The 19,406-nt window shown below is 43.5% G+C and overlaps 1 protein-coding gene and 1 pseudogene across 2 annotated transcripts in view; both read left to right on the top strand.

Moving 5' to 3' along the window:
• The window catches only part of LOC124616008 (hemicentin-2-like), a 1,911,634-nt gene that overhangs the window by 163,041 nt on the left and 1,729,187 nt on the right, over positions 1 to 19,406 (top strand). The window lies entirely within an intron of this gene.
• LOC124617434 lies at positions 7,642 to 7,759 on the top strand (annotated as a pseudogene).

Genomic DNA, 19,406 nt, shown 5'->3' with positions numbered 1-19,406 from the left:
ATATTATTTAGGATGACGTACAAAAAAGTACATAAAATTTTAACCGTGTAATTAAAAAATTGTATTTCCGAAAGCAGTGGCCGGCCGAAGTGGCCGTGCGGTTAAAGGCGCTGCAGTCTGGAACCGCAAGACCGCTACGGTCGCAGGTTCGAATCCTGCCTCGGGCATGGATGTTTGTGATGTCTTTAGGTTAGTTAGGTTTAACTAGTTCTAAGTTCTAGGGGACTAATGACCTCAGCAGTTGAGTCCCATAGTGCTCAGAGCCATTTGAACCGAAAGCAGTGGTTGAAATGCATTTACTGTAGTTCAGTAGACTCGGAACACACAGTTTAATGTCCTGTAAAAGATCCATGTCAATGGCTACAGTGGTTCCTGAAAAACAGGGAAGCCAAATCACTAAATTTAACATTGTGGTGATAGGGCATTCCAACCCCGCTTAAAAATAGGGCGCTGTTTTTAAAGTTAGTTTGCAAGTTATTTACAGTGTTTCTTTACACATTCTGCTCCTTCCCTCCTTGCTAGCAGTGGCTGGCGTCGAAATGACTTCGATTCACATTTGCACTTGGCAGTGTTTATCATTCTGTAGTATTTTTTGTGCTGCATTATTTACAATTCACGTTTGTAAACTGTTCCTCATTCTGCACAATAACAGTGCTTCTGTATGTTCGTTTGTTTTCGTTCACCTTGTGATTGTTGCGCAGCTGTGAAACTTACCCGCGCGCGCGCGCGCGTGTGTGTGTGTGTGTGTATGTGTGTGTGAGAGAGAGAGAGAGAGAAAGCGAAAATTTGCGACGTAGTCTTTTATGTTAGGTACAGACGTGAGAGGAGTGGGGTGAGTTGGCAATTGTTTGGGGGGTGTGGAGTGGGGATGGGGATGTGGGGATCAGACCAACGTGGCAAACAAGAAACTGTTTAAGCTTATTGACCACTTAATATAACACTAAATATGCACATATATAAGTACAGGCTCCATTTACCGTTACCTTCTCCTCCCATATTCTGTCCTACAATCGCCGTCAAGGGCCATTCCCGCTCCCCCTGATCCTCCCCACCCCCCCACCCCCCCGCAAAAAATCGTCAACCCATCCTTATTCCTCTCACGTCTCTACCTAACATGCAGGACACTTTCACAAATTGTCCCTTACACACACACACACACACACACACACACACACACACACACACACACAAACTGTTTCACAGGTTAGCAACATTCACAACATGAACGAAAACAAACGAACTGATATAAACACAGTAACTGTGCAGAACGAGAATCAATTTACAAAAGTGAAGTGTAAATAATGCAGCGGTAGAAATTCTGCAGAATGGTAAAAAATGCCAAGTGCAAATGTGAACCGAAGTGTTTCGACGTCAGCCACTGCCAGCAAGGAGGGGAGAAGCAGAAAATATAAAGAAACACCGTAAATAACTTGCACACCAACTTTAAAACTCAAACTCTGTTTTTAACGTAAAACAACAAAAAATGTATAAATCTGTGTATCCAATTTGCAGAATAATCACAGAATCTGCTTTATAAATAAAAGAGAAACGCGTCTTGTGTAGTTCTTTTTAATTAAATACCAGTCAGCTCAAGACTGATAACCAATAGTAACAAATCTCATTCAGATATTCAGTGATTAATTAACCTAGCAATACCAATGCATTTACATAGCCCAATGTGTATTAGCAGAGGGAGGTTTACGTAATGACCACCACCTAAAATTTTCAAAAAGATACAAATTCCAATAACTATTAATGACATTTATTCGTAACTAACGTGCTTAAAGATAAATTGGTGCGTAAGAAGAGTCCAGATCACGAAAATATGAATGACATTTACTGTGAATCTGCTATTAAAATCTGTTAGAAGAATTCATGAAAACAACAATAAATACTTATTTTTCAGAAATTTATAAACTAAGGTACATGACAGGATTTCAGTATTTTGAAAATGTTGACATAAAGTAACACACGACCATGCCCCCCCCCCCCCCCCCCGAACACCTCCCCCGCCCGCTCTTTGATACAGCGAGGGCTAAACACATGAAACTATCTATAACAGGACTGTAGCGCTTGACAATCTGTTCACTAACATTAAACTGTTCTTACGCAATCGAGGAATTTCTCCTTCTCGTTCCAATGACACCGCAAGAGGAAATCTTATAAACATTTCAATCTCATTCACTTCCTGTTCACAACAGCAACAAGATTTCATAAATTGCAGTAAAGTATAGCGTTTGCTTGTCGATACATTTTAATCAGGGTCAAGGCCCGGCCTGTTTCGGCTCTGCTCAGTTCTTTTGGAATAGCGCTGTATTTCACTGAGTGAGGGTCGCGGTGTGGCTGTTTCGGTTAGCACAACTCTCATTAGTTCAGCGGAACCGTGCTGACAGCGCCGTTTACCATTTGCTGTTTTTTCGTGGTCTGAACGACGTTAACAGGTCTAGTGACTGTTTGCAGAAAAATAGGACGTCTAGTGATTTATCGTCACAAAGCTTTAAAAATGTGCGTGAGTGTCAGAAGAGAAGGATGAGCATTCTCAGTATCAATTTTGCAATCGCATAATCTAGGGCTATTGCACATTAGTCATATTTGCTATGGAATGATATTACAGTACCATGTATAGAGAATTCAATGTTTTTTTTTTTTTTTGATAACGGAGGATCAAATATAACAACGATCGACAGACGGGATTCACTGTTCTCTACAGTGAAACACTTTGTGCTAAATTTTCAAGTAGGGAACCCGCTGAAGGAACTGCTGGTATGAGTAGTAAAATTTCTAAAGCACGCATTATTCCACTGTCAGTTTAACAATTTTCGAAAGAACTAAACGAAGTGTATGGAGACTTCGAAGATTATAAAAGTACACTGGTTAAGTCAAGTTGCATGACTGGAACGATTTTAAGTTTAAAATTCGCTATTGCTGAATTTATGAAGGAAAAAGGAGTGCAGGAACGAAAATTAGAACATCCAGAATGGATTGCAGACCTCGCACTTCAAGTGGACTGGACTGCACACTGCCCACTGTAAGTCATTGCAAGGTGAGAATCTACTTGCTGCTGATGTGATGCATTTAATAAGAAAATCGCGTTGTAGAAGGGACACATTCTGACGAGTCCAATTCCCGAAGGTCACTGGCGTTAAAGAGAGCGCGAGGTTTGAAGAATTCGTTGTGGCGTTGAAAAGAATTGAAAGGGCAGTTTCGTAAATATTTTGAGGACGCTGGCCACTTACACCTGCTTTCGAGATGTTGTCGAAACCGTTTACCGTTTCAGTTGCGAGCGCCCTTGTGCATGTGCAGGTGTAACTGATTGATCTGCAAGGTAATTAACTTTAACACTTAAACTCTGTCTATTGCTGTCCTCAGGTATAGTTTTCAGGTCTCCATAATGGGATTACAAAAGTGCTACGATATTTAGACCAACGTACGAGTGGGAAAGAAGTTTTTCGATTATGAAACTAAATAAGACGCGATTACGTGGCAACCTGAGTGCGAAAATCTGTGAAATTGTCTGCATCTTTCCGTATGCCGACAGTTTGTTTCATTTAAAAGTTATGGCTTCAGCACGCTAAATTTAATAATACTCTTCGGCTTCATTCCATTACCTTTGGTTAGCCTTGTAGATTTTTATCTTCTAACCTCTTTTCAGGGCACTAAACTTTCCTTTTTAACTGTTCTCTGACAGAGAAATAATCACGTCTGCATCGCACACAATTTTTTATTCTTTCTCCCTGAACTTAAACTCCCTTTCCAGATGTGTCTTTGGTTTTATATACTGCGTTCTCAATACACAGACTGAATAGTATCCGCGAAAGGCTACAAAACGTCTCTCTCTTCCTTCTCAGCTATTGCTTCCCTTTCCTGCCCTTCGATTCACGAAACAATCAGTGTCTGTACACAACGCCCGTCCATTAAAATCTATTACGAACAGCTCAGTTAGAACGATATACCACTGCTACCGGGAAGTTCATTTGCCTTGCACTCGGATGCTGACACAGTTTTACGCTTCACCGTGTTACAGACCCGTACTGCACACACCGGCGTCATTCGCTTCGGCTTCAGAATGGCGTGGCGTTACGTGGCGCGCCGCTGCAGGTAGAAAGCAGCGGCCATAAATCTTCATCAGGCAACCGGAGGCTTTCCGTGGTCCCACCTCATTAATTAACAATGCGTCTCCGTAAAACCCTCGCGTGTTTACGCGAGATCGTATTAAAGTATTAATCTGCTCTCGCTAATGCTACGCGGCAACAATATACGCTGTGCAGTTCGCAGTGACCTGCATTTAGTCGAGGTCAACTAACATTTTAGCCTCGTCCCCGACATTGGCGTGTATGGTGAAAAGAAACTTCACAACATTAAAACGTTGCAAATTACCACTGCAGCGGTAGCAGTGGCGACGTTCGTTAAAAACTGTGCCTTAAACACGCAATTCCTCATACAGTTAAGGATCAAATTCGCAAGTCAGTTATTTCCAGTTGTCAGTTGACGCTGCTTATAATGTAAAGGAGAGCAAATACAATTCTGTCATACTGCCTAAGTGAGAATTCTTAAAAATTAAATTGTGAAAAATAGAAATACGTAACTACAAAACTATATCACATGTTGAAGATCCATGTGATTTTAGGCTATCGTTGTAATAGACCATTTTGCCGAATTGATGTCGTTATCAGTATCATAAAAATGGTACTATCTTTTCCATTGGTAATGACGAGGGCATGAAAACTTTGTTTTATATTAGCCTTTTTTGTCGTTTCATCGCGTTCTAGATCTCAGCTGAAAGTTCGGAGCTAGCATACAGTATTTAGATCGTTTATTACTATTACTGCAGTGAGTGTTATTGTTGTCATTGAACTACCGAAGCAAAGCACATAAAGACATACATGCAGTGTGACTGAAGCCACAAGTGCTTAGGATTTTTTTCTCATTTACTACCTGTTATCAGAAACATCAACAGAAGTGGATGCAAGAAAGCGAGATCGATACAGGAAAACAAGATTAACAGCAGCATAATACACAGGCGAGCAAAAATTAACGACGAGATTCTCTGCGAAGTATCATAGCTCTATGAAACTTCGACCGTACAATACACTACTGGCCATTAAAATTGCTACACCAAGAATAAATGCAGGTGATAAACGGGTATTCATTGGACAAATACATTATACTAGAACTGATATGTGATTACATTTTCATGCAGTTTGGGTGCATAGACCGTGAGAAATCGCCGGCGGCGGTGGTCTCGCGGTTCTAGGCGCGTAGACCGGAACCGCGCGACTGCTACGGTCGCAGGTTCGAATCCTCCCTCGGGCATGGATGTGTGTGATGTCCTTAGGTTAGTTAGGTTTAAGTAGTTCTGAGTTCTAGGGGACTGATGACCACAGTTGTTAAGTCCCATAGTGCTCGGAGCCATTTGAACCATTTTTTGAAATGTGAGAAATCAGTACCCAGAACAACCACCTCGGGCCGTAATAACGGCCTTGATACGCCTGGGCATTGAGTCAAACAGAGCTTGGATGGCGTGTACTCGTACAGCTGCCCATGCAGCTTCAACACGATACCACAGTTCATCAAGAGTAGTGACTGGCGTATTGTCACGAGCCAGTTGCTCGGCCACCATTGACCAGACGTTTTCAATTGATGAGAGATCTGGAGAATGTGCTGGATAGGGCAGCAGTCGAAAATTTTCTGTATCCAGAAAGGCACTTACAGGACCTGCAACATGCGGTCGTGCATTATCCTGTTGAAATTTAGGGTTTCATAGGGATCGAATGAAGGATAGAGCCACAGGTCGTAACACATCTGAAATGTAACGTCCACTGTTCAAAGTGCCGTCAATGCGAACAAGAGGTGACCGAGACGTGTAACCAATGGCACCCCATACCATCACGCCGGGTGATATGCCAGTATGGCGATGACGAATACACGCTTCCAACTTGCGTTCATCGTGATGTCGCCAAACACGGATGCGACCATCATGATGCTGTAAACAGAACCTGGATTCACCCGAAAAAATGACGTTTTGCTATTCGTGCACCCAGGTTCGTCGTCGAGTACACCATCGCAGGCGGTCCTCTCGGTGATGCAGCGTCAAGGGTAACCGCAGCCATGGTCTCCGAGTTGATACTCCATGCTGCTGCAAACGTCGTCGAACTGTTCGTGCAGATGGTTGTTGTCTTGCAAACGTCCCCATCTGTTGACTCTGGGATCGAGACGTGGCTGCACGATCCGTTACAGCCATGCGGATAAGATGCCTGTCATCTCGACTGCTAATGATACGAGGCCGTTGGGATCCAGCACGGCGTTCCGTATTTCTCTCCTGAACTCACCGATTCCATATTCTGTTAATAGTCTTTGGATCTCGACCAACGCGAGCAGCAATGTCGCGATACGATAAACCGCAATCGCAATAGGCTACAATCCGACCTTTATCAAAGTCGGAAACTTGATGGTACGCATTTCTCCTACATACACGAGGCATGATAACAACGTTTAACCAGGTAACGCAGGTCAATTGCTGTTTTATGTATGAGAAATGGATTGGAAACTTTCCTCATGTCAGCACGTTGTAGGTGTCGCCACCCACGCCAACCTTGTGTGTATGCTCTGAAAAGGTAATCATTTGCATATAACAGCATCTTCTTCCTGTCGGTTACATTTTGCGCCTGTAGCACGTCATCTTCGTGGTGTAGCAATTTTAGTGGCCAGCAGTGTAGAAAGGGCTGCTACACTATGGCACAGAAGGTAATTGAATGAAATACGCAATAAGACGAACAAAAATGACACCTTTAATCACAGACAATGATTACACTGAACTCACCGATATTCATGGTTCCCCAGGACATTTCAAAAGGTGGGGCATTGATCTCAATAGAACGGCAAAGAGTGCTCTGCAACCTGCTCTCATGTTGTTCACAAAGCTGGTAAAATTTTCTTATGGTAGAGCGTTCCGTTTCTCCACCAACCGGATGACAATTGATGGGTGGCCGTTGATACAAGTGGATGCACTGCAGTACGTCTCCCAAAGGATCCCACACTTGCTCGATGAGACTTCATGGCATCCAGTTTAGTCGCCAGATACCTTCTCGTTCCAAAAGCTCATCCATCTACACTGTTCGATGCGGTCGTGCACAGCCATCCATAAAAAACAAGTCTTGCCAGATGCACCCCTGATAAGATACATGTGCTCAAGAGGTATAACGCCAGGATATTGTTGACTGGTTAGTGCATTTTGTTCGAAGATTTGGAGATCAGTACGCCCGTGCAACATTATGCCTCCCGAAACCGCAATACCTGGACCGCCAAAACGATCATGTCCGGCAATGCTGGACATGCCTTCATATGGCGACAGGTGGGAATATGTGATACACACAGGAACGTTGTCCGTCGCACTGATAGAGAAGTGAAACGCCCTAACACAAGAGTTCATTGCCAACCTTAAGGCCAGCAGGGGAGCACGTTGCAGTGCATACATTACCATCCGTGGTGATGACATGTCCTATGAACAACCATGTCCCGCTTTCTGTAATTTACAGGGGACCATCATAACTGGCGGTGACTTCAGTGTAATTATTCTCTTCGAATAAAATCATCATCTGTGTTCGTCTCATTGCTAACTTTTTTAAGTTTACTTCCGTGCTGTGCAACGGCCTTGCCGCAGTGGATACACCGGTTCCCGTGAGATCACCGAAGTTAAGCGCTTTCGGGCGTGGTCGGAACTTGGATGGGTGACCATCCAGGCCGCCATGCGCTGTTGCCATTTGTTGGGGTGCACTGAGCCTCATGATGCCAATTTAGGAGCTACTCGACAGAATAGTAGCGTCTTCGGTCAAGAATACCATCATATCGACTTGGAGAGCGGTGTGCTGACAACACGCCCCTCCTGTCCGCATCCTCTACTGAGGATGACACGGTAGTCGGCTGGTTCCGGTAGTCCACTCGTGGCCTGAAGACGGAGTGCTTTCCCGTGCTGTACTGTAGCAGTTTCATCGAGCTTTGTTACTTGGCAGTAACACACCACTCTACAAGTTACTTGCGTTCTTAAGTTTTGTACATCAGCGTACTACCTTCAGGTAAAGATGGCTGCTGCGGGAATGTCGACAGTGACAAATGCTGCTATAAGACTCATTATCACGACCATCAGCAGTACTAATTTCAAGTCGTCTAACGCTCAGTTAGCCACGGACTACGGCATTATTCTGTTCGTTCGCACGTTTACTCAAAAATGTCTCAAATGGCTCTGAGCACTATGGGACTTAACTGCTGAGGCCGTCAGTCCCCTAACACTTAGAACAACTTAAACCTAACTAACCTAAGGACATCACACACATCCATGCCCGAGGCAGGATTCGAACCTGCGACCGTAGTGGTCACGCGGTTCCAGACTGTAGCGCCTAGAACCGCTAGGCCACTCCAGCCGGCACACGTTTACTACATGAGCTGATGTTACAGGCATTCTTACTACAGTCATCACTGATATCTAAAAAAACAAGCATTTGATGAACAGTATCGTCACTATTGACTTATAAAAGTGCGTCTTTATAAATTTACTAGTCTCATTTCAGCAATTTAACTGCTTTCAAGTGGAGTACAGTGAAATTCTGTACTTCACTACATGCAAAAACTAGTAAAATACCTTGCTTGTATATCTGTTATCATCACACCCATATTTTGTAAAATAAATCACATTGCGTCACATCCATGCGCTGTCAAATGAATCACTAATGTCGCCACGTCCCACAGTGTCACCACTATTGCTATTTCTATTGCTTTTTGTCTTCACTATCTGTTACATTATTATAATCACTATCAAAATTATTTACACTATAATAATGCTGTTAGCACTTAACTTTATTAATGTTCATTATCACTATAGCCGATGACACTGCGGCAAACATCATTACCACCAAAAATACTGGGGCTGTCATCACTAATAGCATAAACGCTGAGATTATTTTTACTACCACCATAAGCATTCAGTCGTCATCACTTTTGCGATAGGCACTGTGACGACCATAACTAACATCCCAATCATTGGAACCATCACGGTCTTCTTAACAAATACTGCAGCGGTCGTCAGTGTCACCACAAACACCGCACTCAAAAATGCTCCGAGACTAATTTTGTTCAGCACACGTAAGCAACGCCATCGCCGTCACTACCGGCGCCCACGAGAAATATATGCCTCGCAACAAATTTGTGACGTCATACTAGTGGGCTCGAGGCCTACGAGAAAGACACGCCGCGGCGCGTGCTTTACTTACGTAGGCCAAGTTCGCTCGCTCACTCAACTGCGTTTCTACAAACGAGAATTGCATCTTGTACTGGAGTCCACTATTATGGAATCTTACTGTTATTATTCCTACAATGATAGAAAGTGCATGAGCCTACTAATGATTTGTTACAGATGTACTGCGGTACAATAAAATTAAAATCATGTCAAAGTGAATATCAGTTGCGTAAGGCACCACATCTTGTATGACATGAAGATTGTTACGCAGAAGAGACTAAACGCTACAAGCACGCCGTTATACCATTTATGTCGTGAATTGATTCTAAATTTTGTTCCACGAGTAATAATCAGTAAGACTTCATAATACCAGATTTCAGTAGAAAATGCAATTCTCGTTAGTATGTACACAGTCAGTTGCGAGTTAACAAGTTTACAAACGCGTTTTGTCTGCTGAGTTAAGTGAGCCGGTTCAAAAAATGGTTCAAATGGCTCTGAGCACTATGGGACTTAACATCTATGGTCATCAGTCCCCTAGAACTTAGAACTACTTAAACCTAACTAACCTAAGGACATCACACACATCCATGCCCGAAGCAGGATGCGAACCTGCGACCGTAGCAGTCGCGCGGCTCCGGACTGAGCACCTATAACCGCTAGACCACCGCGGCCGAAGTGAGCCACTTCTTACCTACCTTCTTCACGTACGAGTCTTTCTCGTGGGCCTGGAGTGGGCTTGTCCGCTACACTTGGCGAACGCTCGGCTCCGTGCAGCGCTCACGGGAAAATCAATTTGTGATTGTTAAGGTACCCACTAGAGGTTTCAAATTTGTCGTGTGCTGTTGAGAGCATTTAAACGCGCAGTCAAGAATAATTAAATTCGTCTGAAATAGTTACTGGTTCCCCGCCGGAGGCGGCTCCTGGCACTCAGAAGACCTGCAGTTCACGTGCTGCGACGCACGCGACACAACGTGCCTTCCTCATGGGCCCTAGTCACTACGGTTGCAGCTTCGACCAACAACTGTAAACGTCCGCATCTCGTGGTCGTGGGGTAGCGTTCTCACTTCCCACGCCCGGGTTCCCGGGTTCGATTCCCGGAGGGGTCAGGGATTTTCTCTGCCTCGTGTGGCTGGCTGGGTGTTGTGTGCTGTCCTTAGGTTAGTTAGGTTTAAGTAGTTCAAAGTTCTATGGGACTGATGACCATAGATGTTAAGTCCCATAGTGCTCAGAGTCATTTTTTTTGAACAACTGTAAGCAACAGATGTGTTTTCGACCAGTTAATTGTGAGCAGGCAGTGTTAAGTACTGTTTCAACGTTGTTGTGTCACAAATTTCAATGGGGAAACATCCATAAATCAAGTGTTCTAGACATTTTCCATAAAAAAAGGAACAGAAAAGTACGTGAAATGTTTCTCTTGCACGCCTTGATTCTCGAAGGAGTAAAATGACGCGAGGACGCCTGCTCCGCGTTGATTGAAACGGAAAGAACACGGGCAAACCTATTCTGAAAAAAAAATATAGTAGCATGTAAAAAGACATGGTATTATCAAAGTGTAGAAATTCACATGGAGGGTCAACGCTTTGACGACGGCATAACCGATACTAAAGCCAATGTGACGCGTTGGAAACACATACCAAAGCAAGCCCCTGTAGGAGTTAACAGGGTCCGTCATGTCTCTCTCTCTCTCTCTCTCTCTCTCTCTCTCTCTCTCTCTCTCTCTCTCATCAGTCCTTCTGACTCGTTAGACGCGGCCAGCCACTAATTTCTTTTCTGCGTCAACCTCTTCATCTCAGAGTAGCACTTGCAACATACGTTCTCAATTATTCACTGTATGCTGAATGTATTCCGATCCCTGTTTTCTCCAACAGTGTTCACGTTCTACAATACCCTCTAGCACCATGAAAGTTATTGTGCGGTGCCTTAATATATGTCCTATCGTCCTGTCACTTCTTCTTGTCAGTCTTTCTCTATTCTCTATTCTACGGAGAACCTCCTCACCCCTTATCAGTCAACCTGATTTTCAACATCCTTCTGTAGCGCCACATCTCAAATTCTTCGATTCTCCTCTGTTGCGGCCTTAAATCCATGTTTCACTACCATACAATTCTGTGCACCAGGTGTTCATTCTCCGAAATTTCGTTTTCAAATTAAGGCCTATGTTTGATACTAGCAGATTCACCTTGGCCAGGAATGCTGTTTTTGCCACTGCTACTGTGCTTTCTATTTCCTCCTTGCTACTTCCGTCATGCGTTATTTTGCTGCATAGGTAGCAGAATTCCTTAACTTCATCTACTTCGTAATCACCATTTCTGATGTTAAGATTCTCAGTGTTCTCATTTATGCTACTTCTCGTTTCTTTCATCTTTCTTAGATTCATCCTCAATCCATATTCTGAAATGAAATGGCATTGTTGGCCCGGAGGCTCCATCCGGGGAAGATCTGCCGATGATGAGCCCAACACAACATCCAGTTCACGGGCGGAGAAAATCTCCTACCCGGCCGGGAATCGAACCCGGACCCTCTGCCTCGGAGGCAAGCACGCTACCACCCAGCTAAGCAGGCACATCAATATTCTGTGCACATTAGATTGTCCATTCCTTTCAGCATATCCTGTAACTCTTCTTCACTTTCAATGAGGGTAGCAATGCCACCAGCTAATGTTATCATTGATATGCCTTCTCTTTTAATTTTATTTCCAGCCTTGAATCTTTCTTTTATTCGCGTCATTGGTTCATTCTTGTCAGCAACATGGATGCATTAGCTGTTGAGTTGATTGTGCGATAATTCTCGCACTCTTTGGCTCTTGCAATCTTGGGTATTGTGTTGATGATTTTTTCCTAAATGTCTCATACACTCTACACATGAACGCGTTTTATTGCCACTGATCCAAAGACTTTAAAATTATGATCTGAGTCTAGGTACGCCTTATAACTAAATATCAGGTATCTTTGCCAGACTATTCTGTGATCTAAGTTAACTTTATTGATACATGTAAATGTACTTGCAGTTGCGGATATGGACAACCATCACGTGTGTCATGGAATGAGGACAACGAAAATTTGTGCCAGACTTGGACCCGAACCCGGATTTTACGCTTGTTGGGAGCGGTCGCCTTACAATTTGGCTACACCAACAGGACTCACGACCAGACCGAAACTTCCATGCATCGTCAACAGTGTGTCTACAACTTGTACTCGTTATGCATATTCCCGTACAGGGGAAACATTTTACTTGTAAGCCGCTTGCCAGGTGTCGGCGGCAAAATACTATATTGCGTCGTAATTCTGAACAGCATGTATGCATGCACGAAGGAACATTACGCTGTAATTCAGAATAGCACGGGCACTGCAGCATCTTATTTATCCACTGACACTGGCAAGAGACTTTAAAGCAAAATGTGTCCCCTGCACGGGAACATACATAATGGATGTACGAGTGCGGGCTGTAGACACATGGTTGACGACATATGGAGGTTTGAATCTGGCCGTGAGTCGTGCTTGGGTAGCCAAACTGTCAGGCGGCCACTCGCGACAAGCGGGATAGCAAGGTCCGAGTCCCGGTTCGGTACAAATTTTCATTACAGTCATTCCGTTATAGGTTGACCATATTCTCAAACGTAAATACATTTCATGTATTTCATAACGGCTGTAACCGCCGCAGTGCGTGTTCATTCGGACATGCATGTATGTCCTAAGCAATATTTCATCGCAATTCAGAATAACACAGGCACTGCAATATCGTATTTGTTAATACAGTCTCAAAACGTTTTAGATTGGCGGGGGTGCAGTATGACCGTCACCATTTTCAATCCCAATGTCTCTGTCTTTAAATGTTATCAACGTTATGCCAACCAATTTTAATATTAATACTGTGATTTATGATGGAGTGTGCTATGACCGTCGTCATTATCTGTGTAAATGTCATTATCTTTGATCACCCTCAACATTACGATGTTGTCGTCGTTGTTGTCGTGGTCTTCATTCCTGAGACTGGTTTGATGCAGCTCTCCATGCTACTCTATCCTGTGCAAGCTTCTTCATCTCCCAGTGCCTACGGCAACCCACATCCTTCTGAATCTGCTTAGTTTATTCATCTCTTGGTCTCCCTCTACGACTTTTACCCTCCACGCTGCCCTCCAGTACTAAATTGGTGATCCATTGATGCCTCAGAACATGTCCTACCAACCGATCCCTTCTTCTAGTCAAGTTGTGCCACAAACTCCTCTTCTCCCCAATTCTATTCAATACCTCCTCATGAGTTATGTGATACACCCATCTAATGTTCCACATTCTTCTGTAGCACCACATTTCGAAAGTTTCTATTCTCTTCGTGTCCAAACTATTTATCGTCCATGTTTCACTTCCATACATGGCTACACTCCATACAAGTACTTTCAGAAACGACTTCCTGACACTTAAATCTATACTCGATGTTAACAAATTTCTCTTCTTCAAGAACGATTTCCTTGCCATTGCCAGTGTACATTTTACATCCTCTGTACTTCGACCATCATTAGTTATTTTGCCCCCCCCCCCCAAATAGCAAAATCTCCTTTACTACTTTAAGTGTCTCATTTCCTAATCTAATTCCCCCAGCATCAACCGACTTAATTTGACTACATTCCATTATCCTCGTTTTGCTTCTGTTCATGTTCATCTTGTATCCTCCTTTCAAGAGACTTTCCATTCCTTTCAACTGCTCTTTCAAGTCAATTATTGTCTCTGACAGAATTACCATGTCATCAGCGAACCTCAAAGTTTTTACTTCTTCTCCATGGATTTTAATGCCTATTTCGAATTTTTCTTTTGTTTCCTTTACTGCTTGCTCAATATACAGATTGACTAACATCGGGGATAGACTACAACCCTGTCTCACTCCCTGCCCACCCACTGCTTTCCTTTCATGTCCCTCGACTCTTATAGCTGCCATCTGCTTTCTGTACAAATTGTAAATAGCCTTTCGCTCCCTCTATTTTACCCCTGCCACCTTCAGAATTTGAAAGAGAGTATTCCAGTCAACATTGTCTAAAGCTTTCTCTAAGTCTACAAATGCTAAATACGTAGGTTTGACTTTCCGTAATCTATCATCTAAGATAAGTCGTAGAGTCAGTAGTGCCACACGTGTTCCAGCATTTCTATGGAATCCAAACTCATCTTCCCCGAGGTCGGCTTCTACCAGTTTTTCCTTTCCTCTGTAAAGATTTCGCGTTAGCATTTTGCAGGCGTGACTTACTAAACTGATAGTTCAGTAATTTTGACATCTGTCAACACCTGCTTTCTTTGGGATTGGAATTATTATATTCTTCTCGAAGTCCGAGGATATTTCGCCTGTCTCATACATTTTCACCACCAGTTGTACCGCCGCTAGACTCGTTTCTGACAGTGTCTCTAAATTTCCCGACAGAATCTAAGTTCTGTTTGGTATTCAGTATTTACTTGAATAATTTTCAGTAAAAGATCCAAGCGTACCGTATCAGATGATGTTTTTGAACGTACGCTACAGATGTACAGTGAAGAGGCACTGTTCCGAAATGTCAGAGCATTGTTTTCTTAGCTATTCCATTTATTTACACTGAGGCACTGCTCCGGAAAGCCTGCAGTGCCTTTAATCCCTTCAGGGTGGATGTTTTGTCAGGAGTGGCTCTCCCAAGGCTGTCAGTAGTTCAATGGAATGTTGTCTACTCTAGGGGCCTTGTTTCGTCTTAGGTCTTTCAGTGCTCTCTCAAACTCTTCACGCAGTATCACATCTCCCATTTCATCTTCATCTACATCCTCTTCCATTTCCGTAATATTGTCCTCAATTACATCGCCCTTCTATAGAACCTAAGCAGTATTAATGTTAACACTATGATTTACGATTAACATAAGAGCTGTTCGTAGTTGTGCTACCGTCTTTGTTACCCTAGGATATGGACAGCCATTCCTGTACTGTTGCTGTGACGTCCCTGCTCAGAGATACTGCCATAAAATCCCTCAAATGTAGAGATGGCATTCTAGTTACTGCGAGGTACAATTTGTCTACGACGACATTGTTTCTTATCCTGAGTAAGACGTAGCCCGTCTGAAGTACTGCAGCCGCCCGGGAGATGTTGAGCTGTTACAGTCCAGTTTAATGATTCCATGAAATTTCGAAAGACCCCCTTAAAACATTTCATTAGACATAAGCGCTAATTCATTAGCGCGGCGGCAGTGTTGCATGGCTGGTGGCCGTGAGATAATGCGCGGGAGTAAGCGTGCCGGCGCTTCAGCCTTAGTTATGTCTGTAATGAAATTAAAGCGGATGCTCCTCGGGCGTGCGTACGTGGGGCCCGCTCAACCCGGGAGGGAGGGATTACTGCTCACGCCGTCGCCTGGGCGCTTTCGGCAGTGTCGTCTCTCTCGGAGCCGGTGAACATCGACACCGGAACAGCGGCCTGCCGTATCGGAATGCTTTTCCGCGACTAACATCCACCCTGAAGGGATTAAAGGCACTGCAGGCTTTCCGGAGCAGTTAGAGTGCCTCAGCGTAAATAAATGGAATAGCTAAGAAAACAATGCTCTGACATTTCGGAACAGTGCCTCTTCACTGTACATCTGTAGCGTACGTTCAAAAACATCATCTGATACGTTACGCTTGGATCTTTTACTGAAAATTATTCAAGTAAATACTGAATACCAAACAGAACTTAGATTCTGTCGGGAAATTTAGAGACACTGTCAGAAACGAGTCTAGCGGCGGTACAACTCAACAGATTGTGCATGACCACCACCGCCCACCATACATACTAAAGACAGCAAGTAGGATAATTTCAGCAGGATACTTTTTTATATGAAAATTTGTATCATTAAAAACAAGAATAGCATGATCATTAATTTTGGAAAGATTATGCCTCTGGTGAAGAGTAGTAAACACTTGTCAGGTGTTTTCAGGATAAGCGTACAAGACGACATGGGATGGATGGATCGTCTGAAAGGGACGGCAGCATGCTGTAGTGGGAAGGGTGGTGGAGTGGTGAAAGCCATTAGGGTGTATGTTGCACAAAAACAGAGCAATACCCGCCAGTCGTTATCATGCAACTTCCAAAATGCAGTCGACATTTATAACGATGCACGAAATGAAGACTGAAGCATGTGTTATTACGTCAACTGAAGATAGATAAAAGCCCGAAACGTGGATTGGCATAAATAAAAACACACAAAAATGTGGCTGGCTGCTGTATCTCGTAAAATAATCTAAGCCACAGACACCTTGCTCAACAGCCAATAAAATGTATAAATTATTATTTATTTTCCTCATTTCTGTTTCCTTTAATTATAGCCTTTCTCCGTGTACTTCCCTTAAGATATCAAGGTTGTTTTCCCTTTCCGTCAAGCTCATCCTTCTATTTTTGTGCCACATCCGCATATCAGTAGCTTTAAGAGATTCGTTTACAATTTACCCAAAATCCAACTTTTACTTAGCCAAGTTCATACTCATTAGACAGGATCACCGATGGAGTTATTTATATAAGACGAGAGACATAGGAATAATTTTTTTAGCGTGAATCGATCGAAATTACATAGAAAGAATTTTTTGTCACACTTTTATTTTGTAACTGATCAATTATGTTTAAAGAACTGATAATACATTCAACTCATTATTATTATTAGTAAAGCACAACCGAAGTACGACTTCAAGTGGACGTAGACTGGGAAGCCTACATTTGTAATTACCCAACAAAAATTCTCAGGAACTACACTACTGGCCATTAAAATTGCTACACCAAGATGAAATGCAGATGAGAAACAGGTATTCACTGGACAAATACATTGTACTAGAACATTCATCTCATTACATTTTCACGCAATTTGGGTGCATAAATCCTGAGAAATCAGTACCCAAAATAACCACCTCTGGCCGTAATAATGGACTTGATACGCCTGGGCATTGAGTCAAACAGAGCTTGGATGGAGTGTACAGTTACAGCTGACCATGCAGCTTCAACACGATACCACAGTTCATCAAGAGTAGTGACTGGCGTTTTGTGACGAGCCAGTTGCTCGGCCACCATTGACCAGACGTTTTCAGTTGGTGAGAGATCTGGAGAATGTGCTGGCCAGGGCAGCAGTCGAACATTTTCTGTATCCAGAAAGACCCGTATAGGTCCTGCAATATGCGGTCGTGCATTATCTTGCTGAAATGTAGGGTTTCGCAGTGATCGAATGAAGGGTTGAGTCACGAGTCGTAACACATCTGAAATGTAACGTCCACTGTTCAAAGTGCCGTCAGTGCGAACAAGAGGTGACCGAGACGTGTAACCAATAGCACTCCATACCATCATGCCGGGTGATATGCCAGTATGGCGATGACGAACACACGCATCCAATCTGCGTTCACCGCGATGTCGCCAAACACGGATGCGACCATCATGATGCTGTAAACAGAACCTGGATTCACCCGAAAAAATTACGTTTTGCCATTCATGCACCCAGGTTCGTCGTTTAGTACACCATCGCAGGCGCTCCTGTCTGTGACGCAGCGTCAAGGGTAACCGCAGCCGTGGTCTCCGAGCCGATAGTCCATGCAGCTGCAAACGTCGTCGAACTGTTCGTACAGATGGTTGTTGTCTTGCAAACGTGCCCATCTGTTGACTCAGGGATCGAGATGTGGCTGCACGATCCGTTAGAGCCATGCGGATAAGACAGATGCCTGTCATCTCGACTGCTAGTGATACGAGGCCGTTGGTATCCAGCACGGCGTTCAGTATTACCCTCCTGAATCCACCGATTCCATATTCTGCTAACAGTCATTGGATCTCGACCAACGCGAGCAGCAATGTCGCGATACGATAAACTGCAATCGCGATAGGCTACAATCCGACCTTTATCAAAGTCGGAAACGTGATGGTACGCATTCCTCCTACTTACACGAGGCATCACAACAACGTTTTATCAGGCAACGCCGATCAACTGCTGTTTGTGTATGAGAAATCGGTTGGAAACTTTCCTCATGTCAGCACGTTGTAGGTGTCGCCACCGGCGCAAACCTTGTATGAATGCCCTGAAAAGGTAATCATTTGCATATAACAGCATCCTCTTCCTGTCGGTTAAATTTCGCGTCTGTATCACGTCATCTTCATGGTGTAGCAAATTTAATGGCCAGTAGTGTACTTTGGATACAAAATTCTATACGGCGTTAAGACACAATGTAAAGCATTTACTGTGTTTGTTTATTTTTTCATAAACTATATTGTGGAACTGCGGCAAAAGCACGTCAGGTTTACAATGAGACGAGAGATAAGCACGTAGCGAGGAATAAAGATCGCTGTTTGAGGTGCGACGATTTCACGGTTCATTAGCAGCTCTTGTACAGCAGCAGCGAAATCGTCGAGGCGTGCCTTAAAGAGGAAAACAAACAGTTTGAGGTGGAAATAACTGTGCGTCATTACGGCGGTTTGCCTCGCTGCCCCGGTTTTTTTTTTTTTTTTTTTTTTTTTTTTCTGGCGCAGAGCGACTGGCCCGTCAGCAGGAGTGATCGAGTGCGTCGCCCCGCGGTGAACAAGCCTCGGCTGATGCCAGCAAAGTTTTCGCCAGCAAGTTCCCTGCTAGGGTCACGCTCCCGTTCGTATCGCGGTAAACAGCCTCGCAGGACGTATCACGTCCCACAAACTCTCATTATTTATACATTATAAATTTGATCTGACGTCACTGAGTTCTGCTAACAAGCGTAGAATTTGTAAGGACGCATGGAGCAGAGATGGTGCTAGCGACCGTCTGCTGATGTACCGAAATCAGATGCTAAAATACAGTACTGCCATACACCAGAAACTTTTTCCATGTGAGGAGAACATTCTTTCTAGACATTAATTTGTGAAATTAAATATATATTTTATTTCGTTGCCGTCATATTTCGTGAGGATCATTTACAAAGTCGTCGCAACTGAGAAAATGATAATCTGAATCAAATGATACCTCTGACTTAAGCACTAAATTATTAGCTAAGAGTGTCTTTTTGCCTCTTATATTCATTTAATGCGTCTCTTTCTTAAAACACACTATCTTCGGATTGTGAGGCTCCATCTAAAAAATATATTTACTGAACATTAATTTAGAACGCGTGAACTAATAAAAAGCATCGTACTTCAAAGCAAAAAATAACTGTGCAGTTTCTCGGAAACGGTAGATACAAGAAACCGAGTGAGGTGGCGCATTGGTTATCA

This window comes from Schistocerca americana, chromosome 5 (genome assembly GCF_021461395.2).
Source record: "Schistocerca americana isolate TAMUIC-IGC-003095 chromosome 5, iqSchAmer2.1, whole genome shotgun sequence".
In the NCBI taxonomy this organism is placed as follows: Eukaryota; Metazoa; Arthropoda; class Insecta; order Orthoptera; family Acrididae; genus Schistocerca; species Schistocerca americana.
Note: the sequence above shows the minus strand (reverse complement) of the source record. Positions and strands in the feature narration are given on the sequence as shown.